Genomic DNA, 12291 nt, shown 5'->3' with positions numbered 1-12291 from the left:
TTATATTTCAGTTCTGAGTTTATACATCACAAATCTGAGTGTATATCTCACAATTCTTGAGTTTATACGTCACAATTTTGGGTTTATATCTCGCAATTCTTGCAATTCTGAGTTTATACTTCACTGAGTTTATATCTCACAATTCTTGAGTATCTCGCAATTCTGAGTTTATGTCTCACAATTTATACGTTGCAATTCTGAGCTTAAATATCACAATTTTGAGTTTGATGTGGCAATTCTTAATTTTGTATTTTGCAATTCTCAGCTTATACACTGCAATTTCGAGTTTATATCTCACAATTCTGAGTTTATATCACTCAGTTCGAGTATCTCACAATTTTGAGTATACGTTGCAATTCTAAGCTTATGTTGCAAGTTTTAGTTTATATCTTACAATTTCTCTGTCTCAATTCTTCAGTTTTTACGTTGCAATTTGGAATACGTGACGCAATTCTTGAGTTTGTATCTTGCGTTTCTGAGCTTATACATCGCAATTATTGAATTTATATCTCGCAATTTTTAGTTTGATGTGGCAATTCGTAAGTTTATACGTCGCAATTCTGAGTTATACGCTGCAACTTCGAGTTTATATTTCACGATTCTGAGTTTGTGTCACAATTCTTAAGTATCTTGCAAATTCTATGGTTATACGTTTATATCTCACAATTTATACGTTGCAATTCTAAGCCAATGCTTAATTCTGAGTTTATATGTTGCAATTTTGAGCTTATATCTCACAATTTCTTCATCACAATTCTGAGTGTATATCTTAATTCTTCAATTTATACGTCGCAATTCAGTTTATATTGTCGCAATTCTGAGTTTATGCATTGCAATTCTTGAGTTTGTATTTGCAATTTACACGTTGCAATTCTGAGCTTACTGTATATATCACAATTCTTGAGTATCTTGCAATTCTGTGGTTATACGTTGCAATTTCGAGTTTATATTTTACAATTCAGAGTTTATACGTTGTAAATCTTACATTTATATGCTGCCATTTATATCGCAATTCTGAGCCTATGAGACAAAATTGCAAGTAAAGAGTCTGAATTATGAGATAAGTCGCAATAACCTTTTTATTTTTTTTTTATTCTGTTGCATAAATTAGTTTACATATGAAGCAGAAAAAGCTATTTTCATTGAACACCATTCAAAGTTGCATTTTCTAAATGAGAACATCCAAACTGCACACAGTGTTGGTTTGGGAAGAGCTGTTATTTGTTGACAATGAAACGTCTGCAGTGAGTTGTGCGAAAGCATCTTCAGAATGAGGTTTGATGTTGTTCGCTCAGTTTTGTCCCACTGGGTGAAGGTCAGGTCGCGCTCATGGGCCGCGGATACGGAGCGCAGCTGCGATCTCCTCTATCTGTGTGGGAGAGACGGAGGGGAGGACCGTCAAGCGGCCGGAATCTGATCGACGGGGCGACGTGACATTCAGCTGGCAAATTCTCCTGATGCAGTCAAAACCAAAGCGCTGATAGAGCGCCCAGCGCAAGGACCTGGGAACTTCACGCAGGAGAATGTCAGATTTCTGAGCGATGGCGTCATCTGGAGATCTGTGAGGACCCATGTGACCATGCACCACTGATGGGAAATCTATGGCTTTCTGTGTCTTTTTCTTTCTTTTTTTAAATTTTTTATTTTGTAAAAATCTTTTATTTTAAGTCTTTTTTACTTTTTAATGTTCTACTTTCAGCATCTTTTACTTTTTTATGTCCTGTACTTTTTAAACTTTCACTTTCCGCATCTTTTGGTTTTTTTACTTTCACTTTTTTGTCTTTAACTTTTTCATTTTTCACTTTCAGCATCTTTTAATTTTTCAATGTCCTTTACTTTTGAATGTTTCACTTTCCGCATCTTTTCTGTGCATAATTAAAGTAAAAAAAAGTAGAAAACTCAGATACTTTTAGTTTTTGTTCTTTCCAGTTTCTTTTACTTTTAATGTCCTTTACTATACTTTAATATTTCACCTTTAGCATCTGAGTTTTCTACTTAATATTTTTGTTACTCTATACATTTTTATTCTTTATTTCTTTTTTACCTTTTTAATGTCCTTTACTTTTCAATATTTCACTTTTTGCATCTTTTAGGTTTTTACTTTCACTTTTTTGTCTTCTTTTTATACATTTTTACTTTAATGACCTTTTTTACTTTTTGTGTTTTTTTTTAATGTCAATTACTTTTTAATCTTTCACTTTCTGCATCTTCACTTTTTTAGCTTTAACTTTTTAAGTTTTCACTTTCGGTGACTTTTTTATTTTTATTTTTTGTCTTTTCAAGTGTATTTTACTGTCTTATGTCCTTTGCTTCTTAACATTTCACCTTTAGCATCTGAGTATTCTACTTTTTTATTTTACTTTTTAATGTTTCCCATTCTGTATCATTTCAATTTTTTTATTTTCACCTTTTTGTCTTTAATGTCTTAATTTTTCACTTTCAGCATCTTTTTTTTTTACTTTTTAGTAACTTTTTTGTCTTTTACTTTGTATTTTACTTCTATATTTTTTACCTGTAGAATCTATGATTTCTACTTTTTTCTTTGTTTTTACTTTATAATTTTTTTTATAATGTCCTTTACTTCTTAATATTTCCCCTTTAGCATCTGACTTTTCTACTTTTTTCCACTTTTTTAGTTTATAAATTTTTTCTTTAATTAATGTCCTTTACTTTCTAATCTTTCGCTTTCTGCATATTTTAGTTTTTTACTTTCACTTTTTTTTGTCTTTAATTTTTATTTTTTCGCTTTCAGTTACTTCATAAATTTTTTACTTTAATTATCTTACTTTTTTACTTTTACTTTGTCCTTTAACGATTTTTTGTAATACATTAAATCAAACCTGTTTGATCAAATCCTTATTATTTAACGGTGATGTAATGCAGAACTTTATGAAACCTTAGCATCATTCTGGTACATTTTGCACAAGCAAATTTCACTCAAAATAGTTCATATTAATGCTAATTATGTGCAACTTTACAATCAAAAATAGAAATGTATTGTTTTGGAGGTTTAATGCGTAATAGCACACTCATACAGGCATAGATGACTGCGGTTTGTCGCCGCAGGCCTGTATGGTGCCGGTCATCGGGAATGATTTTCCCAGAGGGCCGCAGTGATAGGGATTTCCTGAGCGCTCATTAGTGAGCTGTTGATGGAGAATGAGGCTAATGATGGATCTGCAGCTGCGAACGAGTTTCATTCGAGTCAATCCAGCTGCTCTCTCCGTCTGGACACCATCACAGCTCACTACAGCTTCATTAATATTCACACAATAATATCTGACATCAGTGTTTGTGGGAGTAAAGTATGCTTCTGTTTGTTTACTATTCAACCTGCTACATGAAGGTCCTTCGGCTGAACTGAGAACAGCGAGATAACCTATCTTAGTGATTCTCGTGTTGCAAACATTTTTTTCCGTTTCTTATTGTGCACTGAAGATGTTTTGTGACCTTTCCATCTCCCCAAATAAACCCATGTGTTTTTGTACCTGAAATCACATCACTAGTTTTCTGTAAAGTTGGAGTAGATCCTAGAAAAAGTCCTTTAAATTTATAGTAGTAATGGTATCCAAAATTAAAGATATCTTAATGCCCTTTTAGGTGTTGGGTTTTAACAAACATTCCTTTTGGTATCTTTATTTTATGCCTTATGTGTTCCAGTTCCAGAGATATTGAAATTTCAATATGTGTGTACACGTTTTGAAGAGGAATGTCTGAAGAACAAATAATGTTAAAACTAGAGATATATCTTGTTTCCTTCTGTCAAGACAACTGCATTGAACATACCTGTCTGAGTGCCATAAATATTTTTTTCCAAAGTTTGCGTGCTTATAACTCAAGAAGTATCACAATATGATTTTAGATTGTAGTTCTTTTTAAACTAATTTCAACATTATGTCTTCTTCAGACATTGTTCTTTAAATAAAATAAGTATCAGCTGTACACAAAGTGACCAACATTTGGTTTTCGACCACTGAAAATGAGTAATATTCAACAATCAGAAAATGGAGCCTCATTGAGATCCCCATATCTCTGGGACTGAATAAAGTAGGACTTTGAAAATGGAAAATCCAGAAGAAAAGTTTATTAACAACTAGAATCTAAAATCACACTGCGATATCTTTAATACTTCTTGAGTTATAGGCACGTGAACTTTGGAAAAAGAGTATTTATGGCACTCAGATGGTACATGGTATGGTATAATCAACACAGTTGTTTTGACAGGAGACAACAAGGTACATCTCTCATTTAAACATTATTTTTTCTTCAGACATTCCTCTTTAAAATAAAAAAGTATCATATTTTTTGTTTTTTTCAAACTGACACACATTTGGTTTTGCAACCACTGAAAATGTGTACATTTTAACGATTTACTCCTGGAGCCATATTAAAATTCCAATATCTGTGGAACCAAATCATATATGGCCTTAAAAACAAAGATGCTAAAAAGAAAGTTTGTTAATACCCAATGACTAAAAGGACATTAAGATATCTTTAATACTTCTTGAGTTACAGGCATGCAAACTTCTGAGGAAAAAACTTGAAAAGTGCCGTTTCCTCATTTTTGAATGGTCACCATTGGCACATAATGCAACAAAGATTACTAAAGTCAACAGATTTTACTAAAAGAGCGACCAATCTCTGTGTAAAAATAACATTATGATGCTGACATCTTTTACCCCCCTGTAACTTGACTCTGAATCTAAGGTGAAAATTGCAATTTTGACCCCCTTCCACAAAATAGTGGATTACTCAGTAAATATTCATCCATGACATTTTAAAATTGGACTTTTATCACAATACATGTCTAGCTGAATATATAAATATATATGTATAGCTGAAGGAAATGTCAGATTTTTCATACTGAATCAAACGCGTGGGTGTTTAATGATCTCTGTAATGGGTGTTGAATGTAAATCTGCAGAGGTTCTGCGGTGGGCCTGATCATATGCCAGGAGAATAAGTCATTTAAGAGCGCTCCAGCCGTTTGTTTTGACTCAGGCCAGCTTTGGGGGGTTCAGGTCTTAAGCGTCGGGGTCAGATGACCCTCCGGACCTCCTGAATTCACACTCTGCTTTTGTCTTCTCGGATTACGCAGAACCAGACGGAGTACTTGAGTGTTTTGTTGGTGGTTATGATCTTTAATGTATCTCTCATTCCTCCACCCAGGGGTATCAGGCTGTGTCTTATCTGCGTGTGAGGCGTTCTCTATCTTTATTATGAGAACACCAGGAACAGACAGCTGTCCAATAAGAAATCAGCGCAAAATCAGACACACAAACGCCCACAAGCCTTCTGAAGGCCACCAGGAGCAGATACACGCGTGACAATAATAAATACATGTATGTGGACATGCCATGTGTCTTAAGACGTATTGGCCCTCTGGTATTGTTTGGTCAGTTTAGACCAAATTTAAACTGTTTTGAATTTTAAAAAAATTGCTACTTCACCGAAATGGTATGAAACTCAATGACATTTCTGACAGTCGCTATGTGACTTAATTCGAAAAAGCTAAATGGTCGTAAAAAAAAAAAATCACAATTGTGTTGTTCCCGCTCAAAAAATGACTGCCATTGGAAATGAATGGGAAACATGCAAAAATATGGTCATTTTTAGTGTGTACAATCCACAAATCATTCATGATGCAAAAAAAAAAAAAGTGCACAGCAATGAAGGCAGTGGCGTAGCAAGTCAGTCCAGGGCCCATATGCAAAAAAATTGTATAGGCCCCCCAATCATTAGGGTCTCCAACTTGGTTAACTTGTTGATTTTTAGGCGGAATTTCGACATTAACTTCACGCAATATAACATGATTTTATTACATGAGTTATTTCGTTCTGAAGTAGTAATTTCATATAGATATATTTATCATGTCTGTGAGGCCAATATTCGCAGAGTTTCGGATCATTTTTGTGAAGCGCTCCTCAAAACAGAGATGACAGAAACCACATGTTTGTTTTCTTTAGCTATTTTACAAAAGCACAATGTTTTGTTGATAATGCAAGTGCACACAAATAAAAGTACACCTTTTGCAGTTCCAAATGATGTATTGCTCTTACCTTTATGAAATACACCAAAATACAGCAAAAATGATGGTGTATTTTAGGTTTCCACAGTTATTAAGAAAAAATACAAGTTTTCGTGCTGGCACTTCCATGTCCTGTAAAGCGTGCTTTAGCTTCCGCTCTCGGCACAAGCGGTTGGATATGCATCTAACAGCCCACATGTATCTAGGTTAAATGTTTAAATTAATATTGTAAAATGCATCAAGTGTTTTATGTCTATAGATTTTATTTCAGGCAAGTCGTGTTGATTTTTGATTGATCAAAAATGCTCAACTCATTGCCGCTGGCCGCTTAGTCGTTACTTTAAAAAACAGAAGTTTGAATTTAACAAACATAAAATGTTCCAAACATATTTCTAAAATAATTTAGTAAAAAAACAAAACTCAAATAAGACGTTGAAGTCAGATTGGTTAACATCTGATAAAGCAGTCCTGTTCATTTCTGTTACATTTTTGTTGAATTTTGCTGTTATGTGTAACAAAATGTCTTTGCGTTCAGGTTTGACTGTAGTAAAATTAATGCGAAACCAAAAACATCTAAACCTATACATAAAGTTGTCTTTGAGAATGTCTAAATGTATATCCAAATCCACAACTTAATAAAAATTAGTCATTATGTCTAAAAACAACTAGAGAATTTATAAGGCTTTTATATAAAGCTGGAATCTAGTGGCTAAACCATGGAATTGCAGATGTGTTTTTTTTTTATTATGACCAGATGGCACTAATCTGACTTAAAAAATTTGATTTTAAAGGCAGTTTCTCTATTTGAAACACGATATACTGCCATAATTGAAAAGTAATAAAAATCTTAGATTAGATAAAATTATTATTATTTTCAAAGGGAAAATTTTAGGGATGCACCGAATGTTCGGCAACTGAAATTATTTGGCCGAAAATAGCAAAAAAAAGTTTTTTCGGTGTTTGGAAGTGAAAAGGTTGAATAAATGATAGCGAACAATTAGGTGACGTGATCAAATGCACTAATGCAGCAAACATGTGGTCAGTGTGGAAGCATTTAAAACTGTCAGAGAAAGGCGCAAAAATCATTCCAAGCAGCGACAGTGAGAGACTGCTTAGAAGCGCATCGCATGTCTTCATGAGAAGAGAAAGGTTACTGTATGATGACTGAAATCATCCATTAATAAATCAACTGTTGTCTAATACACCAGACACCAATTGTATTTATTCTGACAGCGCTGCAGCAGCTCCTTAGCCAGGGTTCAAAGACCAAAGATGACAATCATTCACAAATCTGCTGCTGCCAGTAAAAAGTAGGACTGAGCTCTTCTTGTGGGTTTACCACAAAATAAAAGTCAACATTCATAAATGTTAGCATTGTAATTTTACTGTTGTTCTGTCAAATAAAATAAAAAAAGACAAAAATAATGCTAACAATTGTTGCAACAGCTCTATTGATACATTTATTCTAACGTTCTCCTTTGCTCAGCAAGGCTGCATTTATTTGTACATTAAAAACACATGCCTGATTCAAGAAGGGGCTCTTAAAAATGGCCAAATAATATTATTTTACTAACTTATTAATTTTAAGTTAAATTGTGGTTTGTTGGTAGGCTATAATGTCTACTAGAATGTTAAAAATCTTTAGCATTAAGTAAATGTTTTTAAATTGTTGTTTTGTAATTGATTTTTTTTTTAATTTGAAAAGCAAGACAAAACTGTAAAAAGCAAACATAGGCTATTTAATTTATGCAATGGTTAATAAAAAATTGTCAAAATACATGGGGGAAAAACTGGAAAAAACGCGTTCGGTGATCAGCCTTTGGCCCAGTGTGTAATTTTCTTCGGCTTCGGCCAATCATTTTCATTTCAGTGCATCCCTAGACAAAATGTATCATAATTATTGCATAAATATTAATTAGTACAATGGAATTCTCTCAATATGCAAAATAAAAAACATTATGAAACAAAAATATATTACATTGATTTTACTGAAAATAAAAAGTTAAATTTCAGGTTTTCGCTCACTTTTGATTGCTAACAACACAAGTGTGACTTTAAGGCAAGACACAGCAGGTGAACAGGGTAAAACAATTAATGAACAGTTATCACCTTGCTTACCCAGATGATTGATTACATTGATAATTGCAAACTTTTTTGGATTACAAGTTTTCTAAAATGTAAGGTTTAAATATGCAAATGAGGTATAATTTAATGAAATATGCGCTAATTTGCATACATTTCTAGTACAAAAATCTAAACACTGGATGAAGTCAGTTTCAAAATTCTTGTTTAATTCTTTGACAGGGAATTTTGGGTATCTCATTTAGTCTCAGACAGAAAACAACAATTTTTTTTGGAGGGGGGGTTGTTGTATAAAATCAAGCAAAGTATATATGAACAAATCCCTCTGTAAAAACCTTCAGGATATAGACAGAAATACAAATGTCAAGTTTGGTGTGTGTAAGTGCTACTGAAGTGGAGATTTATGGCTCAGAGTAGGAGAAAAAACTCTTTTTGAGAAAACGGCCTTTAAAAATATGGATTGCAATTTAAATCTATTGACACAAATAGATAAAGTGCTATAAAAGAAACACTTAACAGTGTGTTTTGGATGTTTTCTTTCCGCTAGTCTGAAAAAACACTTTATGAAAAACCAAAAAGCCCAAAATCTCAAGCTTGACAGGTGCATGAAAAACAGTGTTTTGCCTGCAGTGTCTCCCCTTAAGAGACTTTAATACAAGAAATATGTGATAAAAGGCTCTTAAAATCTATTATTTTCAGAAGGAAAATCCTGTAGGCTTGGTTTGGATAGATAGAGACCCTGGAGCACAAAACCAGTCTTAATTTGTAGCAATAGACAAAAATACATTGTATGGGTCAAAATGATCAATTTTTCTTTTTTGCCAAAAATCATATTAAGTAAAGATCATGTTCCATGAAGATATTTTGTAAATTAGCATAAGTGTATCAAAACTTACTTTTTGATTAGTAATATGCATAAGAACTTCTTTTGGACAACTTTAAAGGCAATTTGCTCAATATTTTGATTTTGATTTTTCAATTTTCACACCATGCATCATTGAAAAGTTTATTTCTTCAGCTTTCAGATGAGGCATAAAACTCAATTTTAAAAACCTGAGCTTTATGACTGGTTTTGTGGTCCAGGGTCAGATATTAGGTCTCCTGATCTGTGAGTCAATGGGTGTCCATTAAGCCGTCGCGGCATGCGGTCTGCATCCGAAGGCCATTTCCTGCGAGGCGCGTTCGCGGCACACACTCGACTCGAGCGCTTCACCGCGCGTCACTCACAGGAAGCCTGATCTCACATAGAGGCGCTCGCGTCCGCGTCCGCGCGCTCACACTCACAATGGAAGGATGCCCAGTGTTTTTGCAGCTCCTCAGCTCTTGATGACGGACGGCTGGAAGCTCATTTACGCTCCTCTCAGCCCTAAATCTGGGCTAATCGGCCATCAGACGTTTGAGAAGTCTGTTTATTTGATTGAGTTTGAAAGTCCCACATTTATCATTAAAGTTACGAGTCAATCATGTTTTTTTAAATTGCTAGTAAATTTCACATTTGCAAAGAATTGGTAAGTAATGCAAAAATGAATGTGACATTTTAAAGTAGAAAGACTGAAACAGCCTAATATTTTCTTGTGCTTTATTTACAAATTTTAAAATAATCAGTAAAAAAACATTTTGAAGCAAAATTCACTATAATGCTGGCAAAAGTTGATAAACCTCCAAAATGCATTTCTAATTAGCTCAAGTCAAATACATCTACATTTATGCATTTAGCAGATGCTTTTAAGTGATTTACAAAGAGTGACTAAAACTATTTATCAAAGAGCCAACTGTTTTCATAATGTAAAATGCCAGGTTTATTATTGCATTTGATATTATTATTATTATTATTTATTTTATTTTTTTTTTAATGTTGTTTAGTGTTTTCTAGTTTGTTTTCCATTGATGATAAATGTACCAAGTATCAACCTTCTATTTAATTTTTTTTTTTTTTTTTTTTTTTGGTGAACAATTTTTTCTATTATTATTTATTTTATTTTTCAGAATTTCCTGATATGATGTTTTAACACAAACTGACTTACAAATAGTAACTAAAGCCATTTATCAAAGACCCAACTGTTTTTATAATTTATAATGCCACTTTTTTTTTTAGACAATTAGATAATTCATTTGCATTTGGCATTATTCATCTTTTTTATGTTTTCTAGTTCGTTTTCCATTATGAAAAAAAAATATTGTAGTATCAACTTTCCATTTAGGTTGTGTTTTATGTTTATTTTGGTGAACGAAAAAAAAAGTTTTTTGTTTTTGTGTGTGTATTCTTGTTGGTTTACCATAATTAAAATGTATTTTAGTTTCAGTTTTTGTAGTTCTGTTTGTTTTTATGTTCATTTCAAATATAACTAAAGCCATTTATCAAAGACCCAAACATTTTCATAATATACAATGCTGAGTTTATTAGATAATTAGATTTTTAATTTATTTGCATTTAACATTTATTAGTTTTTTTTTTAATTTATGTTCTCTAGTTTGTTTTCCATGATGAAAAATGTATTTTAGTATCAACTTTCCATTTAGGTGTTTTTATTTATTTATTTTTTTTATTGTTGTTGTTTTTTTGTGTGTATTTTTGTTTGTCTTCCATAATTTAAATATTTTAGTTTAAATTTTCTAGTTGTTTGTTTTTATGTTTCCATAATAAAATAATTAACTGTTAATAAAAAAATGTTTTTGATTTATTTTTCCAGCATTTCCTGATATGATGCTTTCATGCAAATAGTAGACTTACAAATAGTTAATTGCTTTTTAGACAGATAGATTGCATTTGTCATTATTAGTTTAATTAAATCATTTTTTCTAATTTAAGCTTTTATCTTCGGTTGTTTTTTTTTTTGTATATTTTTTGTTTGCTTTTCATAATTAAAAAGATATTTTAGTTTCAGTTTTCTAGTTGTGTTTGTTTTATTTCAGTGAATAACAAATATATATTTTTGTAATTTTTTTTCAGCATTTCCTGATTTGTTTTTCATAATGGACATTTATTTACTATTAGCTTTTGTGTTTTTGTAGCTGTTTTATGGTGAAAATAGTGCATCTGTTCACAAAATAACAAGGTTAACTAAAACATAAAAAAAAATACTAAAATAAAATAAATTACTTATCATAACTTGAAATAAAATTAATTTTATCCAAAATATAAAATAAAAAATATTCAGTCAGTTTACAATGCTAAATTTCTCATTTTAGTTTAATTGATGTACTAAAATAAATAAATAAATAAATAAATAGTAGTATTAATAAACATCATATCCACAAATATAAAAAAACTAAAACTACCAAAAATTTTTTATTTTTTTCTCTCAGTCCTCTCCTGCACATGATTTGAGGAATCGTTGATGTCAAACGCTGAACTTTAACACTGGTGTTAAAGGTCCAAAAACATCACTAGGGTGACTAGTCCTAGAGATAATTGACTTCATACACCCCAATGCCATTTAGGGAATATTAAACTAATGCACTGCAACATTTGCCCCGAGTTTACACATAAAAGAGCTGACGTCAGCGTCCCGTAATGAAAAGGCCATGGCGCCCACCTGAAGCCGAATATTCCCTCACTTCTGCTGAATCAAAACACCAGGATAGACTTTCATGCAGGAACGGCACGCTGGCTGACCTCATGACGTGAAGAGCGAGAGCCTTTGTGTTCTCCAACCGGACGGAAATTTGATTAGTAACCTTGAGAACGTGACAAAGAGGTCACAATAGTCCTCATAATCAGAGATGACGGCTAAACGTGCATCACAGATAACACACATGCGGCTCATAACAGCCTTCTTTACTCACTTTTACACAGATTTTCCTGTAGGTCGTGGCATGGCGGCAAGGTCACACTTTCTCAAATTTAGAGATTGCTTTAAACACTTATCAGTTCTTTCAATGTTGCATGTGTTTTTGAGCTTGATTTGGAAGAAATATTACACTAAACCAGTGATGTTTATCCATGTTTCTCCAATTTTTTATACGTATGCGCATCATAGATTGCTTTAACAGGGTTTCTGCAGACCTTATAAAGTCTTAAGTCCTTAAAAACATCTTAAATCAAAGGATAAAGTCTTCAATTCGTAATGCATTATGTATCGCATGCATCCATTGCAAAAAAAAAAAAAATAAAAAAATCTATATCTTCCTCAGTATTTTCGTGTTTTTTTTTTTCTTTAGTTTTCATTCTGCAGCTTCGT

This window comes from Garra rufa, chromosome 10 (genome assembly GCF_049309525.1).
Source record: "Garra rufa chromosome 10, GarRuf1.0, whole genome shotgun sequence".
In the NCBI taxonomy this organism is placed as follows: Eukaryota; Metazoa; Chordata; class Actinopteri; order Cypriniformes; family Cyprinidae; genus Garra; species Garra rufa.
Note: the sequence above shows the minus strand (reverse complement) of the source record.